This window comes from Eleginops maclovinus, chromosome 21, assembly GCF_036324505.1.
Source record: "Eleginops maclovinus isolate JMC-PN-2008 ecotype Puerto Natales chromosome 21, JC_Emac_rtc_rv5, whole genome shotgun sequence".
Classification (NCBI taxonomy): Eukaryota; Metazoa; Chordata; class Actinopteri; order Perciformes; family Eleginopidae; genus Eleginops; species Eleginops maclovinus.
In genome coordinates this window covers 5,244,862-5,255,226 of record NC_086369.1, presented here as the reverse complement: position 1 = coordinate 5,255,226, position 10,365 = coordinate 5,244,862, and positions in this window count along the sequence as shown.

Genomic DNA, 10,365 nt, shown 5'->3' with positions numbered 1-10,365 from the left:
TGCTCCTTCTCTGATCGCTCAAATTCATTTACAGACTCTAGATGCCACCAATTTGTCTCTTTAATCCCTCCCTCCTGCTCACATCAATTACTTTTTTCTTTTCTCCTACATGGCGTTTTGTGTAGTCGACTGAAGTTGAGTGGTGTATCAAATGTATTTGTTTTTCACCTTAAGTTTATCCGCATTTGTTCCACTCATTTATGTCTATGTTATGCTGACTAATATATTTAAAAGTTGAAATACTAAATTGTAGTTTGATATACTAAATAAGTGCAGCTTAAACATATCAATCATTTGAAGATGGACTCAATGGTGTAGTGCAGAATGCTAACTAGCAAACAAAGCAGCAGTACGGTTTTATACTGCATAAATATTTATATATTTAATTACTTTCTCATTGTTAGGATGAGCAGACGGACTCAACAGGATGTCAGTTCACCAAAACAGAGATTATTCAAGCACATACTGTAAAACAGCGGGGGGGTGGGAATCATTAACTGGTTAGCATTTTCCGTGAAAACCTATGGCTATCTCTCGAGCTAGCTGTCACTAGAACTAGCTCTCTTGACTTCAGGGTGTCTCACATTCAGTTCTTCATATGGTAAAACAAACACACAAAAAGTCACGTCAAGACTATACATATATGGTAAGCCAGGCAAAACTTTCTTTATACATGCTAGACTGTAGTTGTCAAGCCATCTCATTACAGATAAAGACACAAATACTTCACCTCCTACACACACCTTTTCACTTTATTTTCCATCAGTGTTATTCAATAGTTTGTTGCTCCAATAGATCCATTCAGCAGAGATGAATAATAGTGAAAGAGCTGTCCTATAAGGCACAACATACTTCAATGGTCAGATCAATAGAGAGCGGCCGACCTTGACGGAATGGATGTGTGTGGGTTTAGCGGGATGATGCAGTCATTACATTGGTAAATGCATGTTAATTCACTGTCTTCGGTTCCTTTCAGATGGAAATCCATGCAACCTTCACTTGTTGGTTACTTGTCATGTGTTTTTTTGAAAAGGGTTGAAACTAATGGAGGAAGAGGTTAGCCAGTGTGAACGTTGGCAAGGATATTATAACATTATTATACTGTATTATTACTTAATGAAAGAAAATACTTGACCAAGGTAATAATTAATGTCACAAGGGGAATGTTTTGGATATATTTAAATGTCATTGCTTATGAGAAAAAGAAAGATGCGTTTATAGTAGTATAGTAAGACCTTTTTTGTCGCTCACAAATGTTTGACCGAACTGGGGTTTATAATTAGGTGAAAGTTAAGTGTACAGTGCAAATGATGATTCTAATTTTTTCATTTCTTAATTTTACAGCAGTATGATGCATGGCAAGCTGTGGATGAGAAATTGGCCATTCTCAAGGCTTTAGAGAGGAAAGAAAAGACATAATCCATTCACAGTGACATTTGAACTTTTGTCTCTGAGAGAAAAGACTGCCATCTATTCATCTTCATGAAGTGAGACTGAATCCATCTGCAGGCCTTTAAAAAAGAGAAATGGAATCAGTTTTACTTCAAGAAAAGTGTTTCATCATTGGGATATGGCAGAACAATATTGGGTTTTTTCCTCTGAGATAACTGCAATTTTAGACTTCAAAAGCTGCCAAAAAATGCTACGTGAATCACACTTTATTCAAACACAAAAATAATAAACCTCACAAAACCCACTTTGGTTTGGTTTGCCCACTTGTTTTCTATCTTGATCTTGTTTCCCGTTTCATTTGTAAAAATGTTCTCCCCTTGTGTTATGTCTGCTTTTACATGCTGTCTGTGTTTTCCCTCCTGTTGGATTACATGATTCTCTTCACCTGGTGCCTTTGTGCTTTGTCTTCCCTCCCCAGCTGTGTCTCACTCTTGTGATTAGTCGTGCATAGTGCTGCGTACCTGGACTCACACTCAGGTTCAGGTCCAGACTTATAAGTCCGGAGCCGAACCCATGGCTTGTGTGAGTAACTAAAGTGAACTTATTGTAAGCTAATTATCAATTGAAAATAAACTCATAATCAACTCAAATTCAAACCCGTCCGGTTTATTGTGTTCCCTGCTACTGTCCTTCCAACTTGTGTCTACATTTCTCTACAAAGTACAAATGTAAAAAAAAAGTTACAAACACTTTTTGCCACTTAGTCTACAAATGACTTATGACATCAACTACAGGAAACTACTAGTCTACTACAAAGTTCAAACATTTATTTCATTTACCAAACTAAAGTAACCAAACCAAAAGCTCCACGCACAAGAAAAGATGACGCAAAAGTTCAGTAATGGCCGCCATATCAGAAGCCGACACGATGCTTTTCGTCTTTTCTCAGTGCAGATTTCTCGATCTATGGAAGGTTTTAGATGGTTTGAAATAAAAAGGAAACCATACGTAAGTGCTATTTTTTTGCGAGTCCATGTACCGGTTCCCAACGTTCCGGTTTTAACTGGACTCAACCGAAACTTTTTACAAGTCCAGTACCGGTTCTTTGGTGGCCGACCATTAACTTACTAACATAAAATTATGAAAATGTGCCGATGCACTCAGCAAATCACCAATAGCAAATGTATTTGTCCAATGTTTGAGTGTGTTCAGGTCCTGCTTTCTCTGTGTTTCACAACACGTTTCTGAGGACATGAAGAGGAGGGGGGTTCATGGTTATGTGTCTTGACTGTGAGAAGTAACAAATGTGCAGGAGGCAAAACATCGGTCATATTACAATTATAAAGGCAGCTTATTTTAGCATATCATATATTTATATTCCGACTGTTTCGCTGCTCAGCAGTCACTGGAGGGTTGAGGTTATTGACCAGGAGAGGCTTTGCATGTTTAAATCTCATTCGAATGTGGAGAAAATCTGTAATTCTTAAACTCTATGACTTGACATGTAAAGCAGCATCATTACACACACATCGATTCCTGATATTTGGCTCTTTAGGCTTTTCGCAGTTTCCAAGCCTTTAATGTTCTCAGGCACAGTGAGCTGATTGAGGATGACAGGCTCGGTGGAAGAAGATGGTGACAATGAGAGAAACTACAGTCCACACACAGACACAGACACAGACACACACACACACACACACACAGACAGACACACACACACGATTCAGTGAGACCCTTGTCGCCCAGCAGGGGAGCGTTTGATCTGTGCTGCTCTGCCTCCAAGAATGCCAGCAGGTCAAACCCAACAGCTCTCAAATGTGCATTACGAAAGAATGTGCATGCTGCATAATGAAATTATAAAACATACTACAGTAGCACAAATTGTAATTAACCAATACCTGCTGCACAAAAAAAGATGGAAAATAAAACAGATCTCCATCATACTTGCATATAACACCAGAGGACACATTGTTATCGGTCCTTGGAGGTTACACACCACACTGAGGGGTCCCTTTATGCAGATTTTAATGTTTATAATTGTATTTTGTGCCTCTACTGGTACATGCTTCCCTGCTTTAATGTTCAAAAAGCTCTTTATTCTTCTCATACTGCCTGTACCTCTTTTCACCTGTCCGAAACCAGTGCCCGGTCTGATTAGTTAGACTGGGCTCCGGCTCTGTTGTGATTGGTCAACGGCTAACAGCTGACCCGCCCCTTAGCCTTTCGCAAATAATGTGTTGGAGCGCTAGCCTATAGAAGTGCAATAGCTACATAGTGATGTCACTATGTGACGGAAGTAAAGAAAGGAGTGGGTTTTTAGCATTTGTAGAACATTGAGATGCACAAAAACTATAATGCAGTACCTGAAAGGAAATCCCAAAAAGCATAATAAGGACCCTTTAAAGCCCTGTACGTGTTAGCTTGGGTTAAACATTAGAATACAATTTTGTATTAAAAAGGAACCAAAACAACAACTATCAGATAGATTCCTCATCTTGTTATAAGAGACTTGAATGAGACAAGCTTAAAAGAAAGTAACCCTTAAATTACACTGCAAATCAAAGGCTCTGTTATAAAGTTTTACCAAAAAATGTGGAAACATCAGCTAACAACAATTTCAAATACTTTCAAGAATAGAGTGACGTTAAACTGGGTTTCCACATATACGAGTAATCTGCATTTTTGTGTTTGTCCTAGTTTTTATATTGGTTTGAGGTGAGTGAGGCTCAGTTGGCTGTAACTGCACTGGTTGGAATGTATGGAAATATTTTCTCCTCTCACGCTGCTCACTGCAAACCTGCAAGTCAAAGCACATGGGGAAATGTGTCCATTCACCTCGACCGACAATGTGCTAAATGGCAAAGACCAATTAGCCTCCCGTGGTTGTCACTGCCGGGGCTTCCACCAACAGAGCCTTAATTCCAATCAACCTCCCCCCTCCTCTGTCTGACATCCGGCTCCGCCTCAAGGCCAGACCTCAGCAGCACCATTGTACTGTATGTATAATGTGTGAATAATGTTTTGTAATATGAATACAATATTATTATATAAGTGTTTATTTGTATTAAAGGCTCCCTGACAGTGAAAGCACTGGATGGTCATCCATTTTGTTCCAGAATGAAACTATATGGAAACTATAAACTAATAAACTAATGGACTGATTCCCCTTCAATTTTGCTCAGATATTCGTAGTCTCCAGAGGATGTACCCTCATGACTTTGGTTATCTCCATTCTTTACAGCTGAAGATCTATTTTTTTTCTCTCAAACAACCAAAAATGTTTAAGTTGGAAAGTGTGATTGAACCAGAAACACCTCAACTGTTGATCGCCTTGACCTGATTATGGTATGGAGTGGACCAGACATACTTACAACAATGACTGTCCAAAGTGATGAAAGCTCACTTCTAGAGCACACATGCGAGAAGTCCGAAATAGAGATTGTGGACATTTTTATTTGGCATGTTAAAGATGTCTTGTAGGTCATCAATTCAAAAGAGGGATGAAATACAGAGAAATCATTCCTACATTGTCACCAAGGCAGCATGAATGGACCAGGGAATCTGATTGGAGGAATGAGTGTAATTGACTGTCCTATCTATGCCTTGATTGACGGAATAAATCAGACATTGAGCATGTGTCTGCCCCTTTAACTTGAATGAAGGTAATGAATGTACATGAGTAAATTACCCAGCCCCTCTCATTGTCATGGCCCCTCTCAAACACTCACCCTCCTCCCTCCTTCATCAGGGAAATTCACCCTAGCACATCCAGCTCCTGCAAGCACCTGATCCATACAGTAGGTGATATCAAGGCATCACCAGGGGCAACCGTGAATACATCAAGCTTGTGAACATGATATGTTGCTCGCAAAAATGTCACAGGGATTAACAGACATGGGAAGATGCGCATCTCTGCCTCACTGGATTTGCATTTTCAATACACATGCATGTTTATTTAATCATGCCATTTTCTAATCAACAGTAGGAAATATTGAAACTGTTATTTTTTTCATGGTTACTGGAGTTGTTCGACATTATTCAGGTGATAGCTTTGCCCAATTAGCTGATATTGTAATTAAACTCTTGGAAATCAGAGAGAGACTTCTATTAACATAATTCAGCTAATTGCCCCCTGAGAACAACACTGCAGCCTAATTCAAAGTTGCAAATACAAAATTAGCAAATCTGCTATTTGCAAATTATTTGAGCTCCTTGGATTCACACATTTTAAGCAGGTTTTGGAATATGAACAATTAGAAAGAAATATAAGGCACAGTGTTGTCTCAAGCGTGTGCTTCATGCCCCATGGTTGGCATAACAAAACCCACCTTACAGCACAGAGGAGCCTGTCAAATCTGTCAATCACAGCTGTCAAACACATAAATGAGCTGCCATGCAAACAGTTTGTGGTGCTAACATTTAACCTTCTGACTGGAAAGAGTTTCGGAGTCTCAAAAATCGCAAGGATGCTTGTACTTTTACTTTTAATAATGAACTATTAGTAAGGCATATCCAACAGCACATCTCCAAGCTGCTGCCCCAAATGAAGTGTTCTGTTCTGCTTCTGAGATGCGGCAATGTCATATCAGAGGTGAAGCTCATTGTGAAAAACCTGCCAAATTATATCACACAGAGAAGGGCGTGCGTTATAAGGACAGAACATTTTTTATGACTAAATCAGTTATGACATTTTTATTCAACTTCTACCCCTCAGCTAAAAATTTGTGAGGCATGTAAAACCAGGAAATCTCTAGCAGACAGTGAAGGACTCTGATCAGAGACAAAGACATTTATAAACCACGAGGGCCCGTTTCCTCCGTGGCCCGCAGCCAGGTGAGGGGTAGAATCCTGTCACGCTTTAAACTCTCATGCTGTAATATATACAGATTGACCTCCATAAGCGATATCTTTTAAAGGCACGGACAAATTAGATTGTCCTACAATCATTACGTGTGTCATTTATTGGTCAAATAACACATTTTGCCAATTTGGGGTAATTTTGTTGAAATACAAAAAGTAATGTAAAGTTATATATAGTGAATTTAAATTAAAAAAGTGATTTTCCTGATGCCAACATTTCTAATATGATAAATACCTGTTAGAAAACTCATCAGTATACAGTGAGGTTACTCAAGTGGGCTCTGTGGGGAGCAAAAGCACCACAGTGCTGGATTATGAAAAAGTCTGTGCGCTAGTATCATCCACAGTGCTTTAACCTTGTCTTATGAAGACATTATGAGCAATAAAGAAGATTATGGAATCATTCAGTGTCATTGTTTATCACCAAAGTTTCATAAATATAAACTTACCAGAAGTGAACTTTTAAATGCAAGTTTTATTGGGAGATAATATCCTGGCAGAATTAGTCAGAAGCGTAAATCCTTTCATGATTTAATCTTATATTTACTCATTTCATATATTTCGGCAAGCAGCAAAATAACAGCATTTCTGTAACAGAAAGAAAAAAGGATATTCAGTCACAAACAAGACATTGCAGAGCCCTGTGGATTGTAGATAATCGTCCCCTCAGCTGCAGGCACTCCGTACTCATGTTACCCATAACAGTAGTGAGCCAGACAGGAGCAATTATTCACCATAAAGCCTTGTAGCGCTGGCTGATACTAAATTACAGAGAGAGCCTAGACCAATTACTTCTTGTAATGGTGAGACAAATCTCATTTGACACTATAACCCCCGTTGCATTGAATGGACCAATAATGAGCAAATCCTACAAAACAGAGAGGAGAGAGAAGAGGAAGACACTCATCCTTGTGATGCAACCTCTCAATTAGCATGAAGAAAAGTTTTGGACTGAATAAGCTCACTGAGACTTCCATTGCAGCCTTTTCCATCATTCCTTTTTGAGCCGTTATAATGCGGTGTAATTTACTCTAAGGGTCATACTAACAGCAGGTGGTGGTGGTGGGGGGGGGGGGGGGGGTGGGGGGGGGGGTTCCTGCAGGTAGATGTTTGCTTGACCGGATACCCTTGAGGTATATGAGCTGATGAAATTCAGTGTGAGGTGAGGGTGCCATGCCCTCACTGTCACGAGAAGGGCATCACTGTGCACGATCGGAAATGTCTCCCCAAGAACACACGGGCCATAACGAGCACTATTAATAACGCATCCACTTCTTGGATCATGGAAGCCATACTTGTGGAGAGGAGCTTTGAGGAAGTATACCCTATGATAACAAACATGTAGATGATTGACAGTGCAAGTCTTAGATGATTACTCAGAATGATTGTTCCATATATGAAACACCAGTTTCAATATGAAAAGAGAGAACCTATACAGGGTTTCTTTTATTAGAAAATGGTAATATTCTTTTTTCTCTAAAAGGCTGCTTCCCCCTTCCCCTCTCTCTACATTCTAGCAATACCCAATGTGAATAATATTTGAATAACTTTTGTCTGAATGCAAGCAAGTTTCTGCTGTTGGGAAAGATTTAAAGAGACCCTATGGCATTTTGGGGTTTACCCTTTTCCCTGTAGTGTGTTATACAGGTTTTTGTTGATGTAAATGGTCTGAAAAGGCCATGAGTCATCCACACTCTGGCTCCACCCACTACCAATTGGAAGCATTAGGAGCAGCTGTGGAGAGAAACACACCTGCTGATGACCTCCACAACAAGGGAGACAAAAGGCAACAGCAGTTCAGTTTTGAGAGCAGCAGGCTCCCAGTCTGAAGAAGTTTGCTTATTGATCCTAAACCGGTACACCAGTTAGCGACCCATGTAAGATAGACTTTGTTTTGTTCCCAGCCTTTTGACTGACACCCTGAGTCTTTGTTTGCATTACCACTTTCTCGCTGTTTTCTGCCCAATCCTGTCACAGCTGCTAATCAAAAGTTATTTTGGTGTGCATAAAAGTACAAGGTGTATTAATCAGTGGATGATCCGTGTCACAAACTGACATAAAATAAGCAGAGGATGCCATTAGCTGGTCTCATGAACGGACACGTTAATAAACTGAGGTAAAGCTGATGCGTTAAATTAGATTCAATGGTCAGGAGCAATTGCGATTTGCCACAGTGTGACCAGCAGATGTTACCAGTGTCGTCATTCAAACTGGGGATTCATTTTCTTCATCCTGGCAAATTGAATTTAGGCAGCTGTTAATTATATGGAGCATTTTCTTTAGTGGGAATGAAATGCTCCTCCAGAGAAACATCCATATCATAACAGAACTTTTATAAATTGGTGTTCACTCCATCGTGTTTCTATAGGGAAGGCTTCTTAATGATAGTAACAATCTTGAGCCCGACCTAGTGACAACAAGAGACTTTTAGATTTCCAATTTCTCTTCCCATAATATTTTATTTCACGTTTTCCACAAAGCGCTCCTATGTCTAAGAAACGGCACTTTGGTGAGTTTCTCTAAGTCACTTGATGATGCAATTTAACAAATATATGACATCATTAGAACGGTTCAAACAGAGCAGGGAGAACAGAAAGTGCATAGGATGACACCCAGGGGTGTTGGCCCTCCACATGATGTTCCCAAACACTCAAGAGAAAGGATTTACTAAAGGATTCAGGGCTGTCAGCAGATATGGCGTGCTCAGTCTTTTTTAATAAGCCCAGAGCTTAGCAGTGCGGCTCCCTGTCAGACAGTTGTGGTGCTGATAGAGACATAAAGGCTTGTTTGTTGCTCTGTGGTGATTTTTCAGCACATGCAAGGGACAAATAAAGGAACATCATGCATTTTTTAACACCGTAAGCTTCAAGGAAAGCATGTATTTTATGAACGGAGTACAACTTTTTCCACCCATACATCTTTAAAGTCTGTAACTGCTGAGTTGCTTCTGTGTCTGTGTTTCTATGACATTTGTAAAGTCTTAATTTGGCATTATACATCAGTGAGAAATGATGATGTCAATGCTTTCCAGTGTTCAGATTATTTAGTCATTCACTCCCTGCTGCTTCATCAACACTTTTACCCGACAGCACTACCTCAGGAGGAATCTGAGGAGACAAGAGACTTTATTTCAGGAGCAGTCACTGACAAGATGAACTGTGAACAGCTAAAGATAGAGGCTCTATTTTTAACTGAAGATATTAAAGATACATATGAAACAGGCAGAGGAGAAGATGAATGATGGCAAATTCATTCAGAAGAGTGGTTGACTACAAAGCTGCTTTATGAAGCATGCAAAGGTTATCCAGCACTGTTATTATGCAGGCTTTACTGACAAAAGCTAGTTACTTGCTGATTGGCGGTCAAGGTGCAAATTAGCCAAATATCTAAGAAACTAACAGGCAGTTATTTTTGATCATTAACCCAATGACTTCCTAAATAAATCCAGGGCGTGTTGGTATTTGAGAGGCACGCACCAACATGAAACATTTGCATACTATATTCACAATCATCAGGAAATCCAGACCAAAGATTGTTTTGTTCACCTACTCTGCCCAGCGGTGTAAAGTCAAAAGAGGGCTGAATGACTCATTTGCTTAACAGGATCATATTCAGAACAAGCTGTCTAATCATGTATGACAGGAAATTAATTTCTTCCACAAAGCAGAATGTAATGGTCATGAAGCTCATTTGGAAATATGTTTGATCCTGAGTCATATCTAATTATCTTTCTTATTTATCAAATGTTTGTCTGTTGGCCATTACACGGCCACTTAAAAGAATCCATGAAATCATATTATGTCACCACTCACTTTGGCGATTGTGATGACTGATTAAGGAAGTCTCCAATGAAGATGAATAACAGGAGCCTTTCTTGAAATGTCAGCCGCAGGCAACCACTCTACTGATATGGAACATGAGGAATGAATGGACTCTTTAGAATCGGTGTAGATTTGGCTCTGCACAATAGCAAAACAAGCAGATGGACTTAAAGAACTAGTTTGTTCAAATTGTGGAGCATTCAGCAATTTCACTGTCAGATATATTTACCTAAGGAGTTCGTGGAGACCAAAAACGGTCCTAAAACTGGACTTGCATAAACAAAGAAACTGT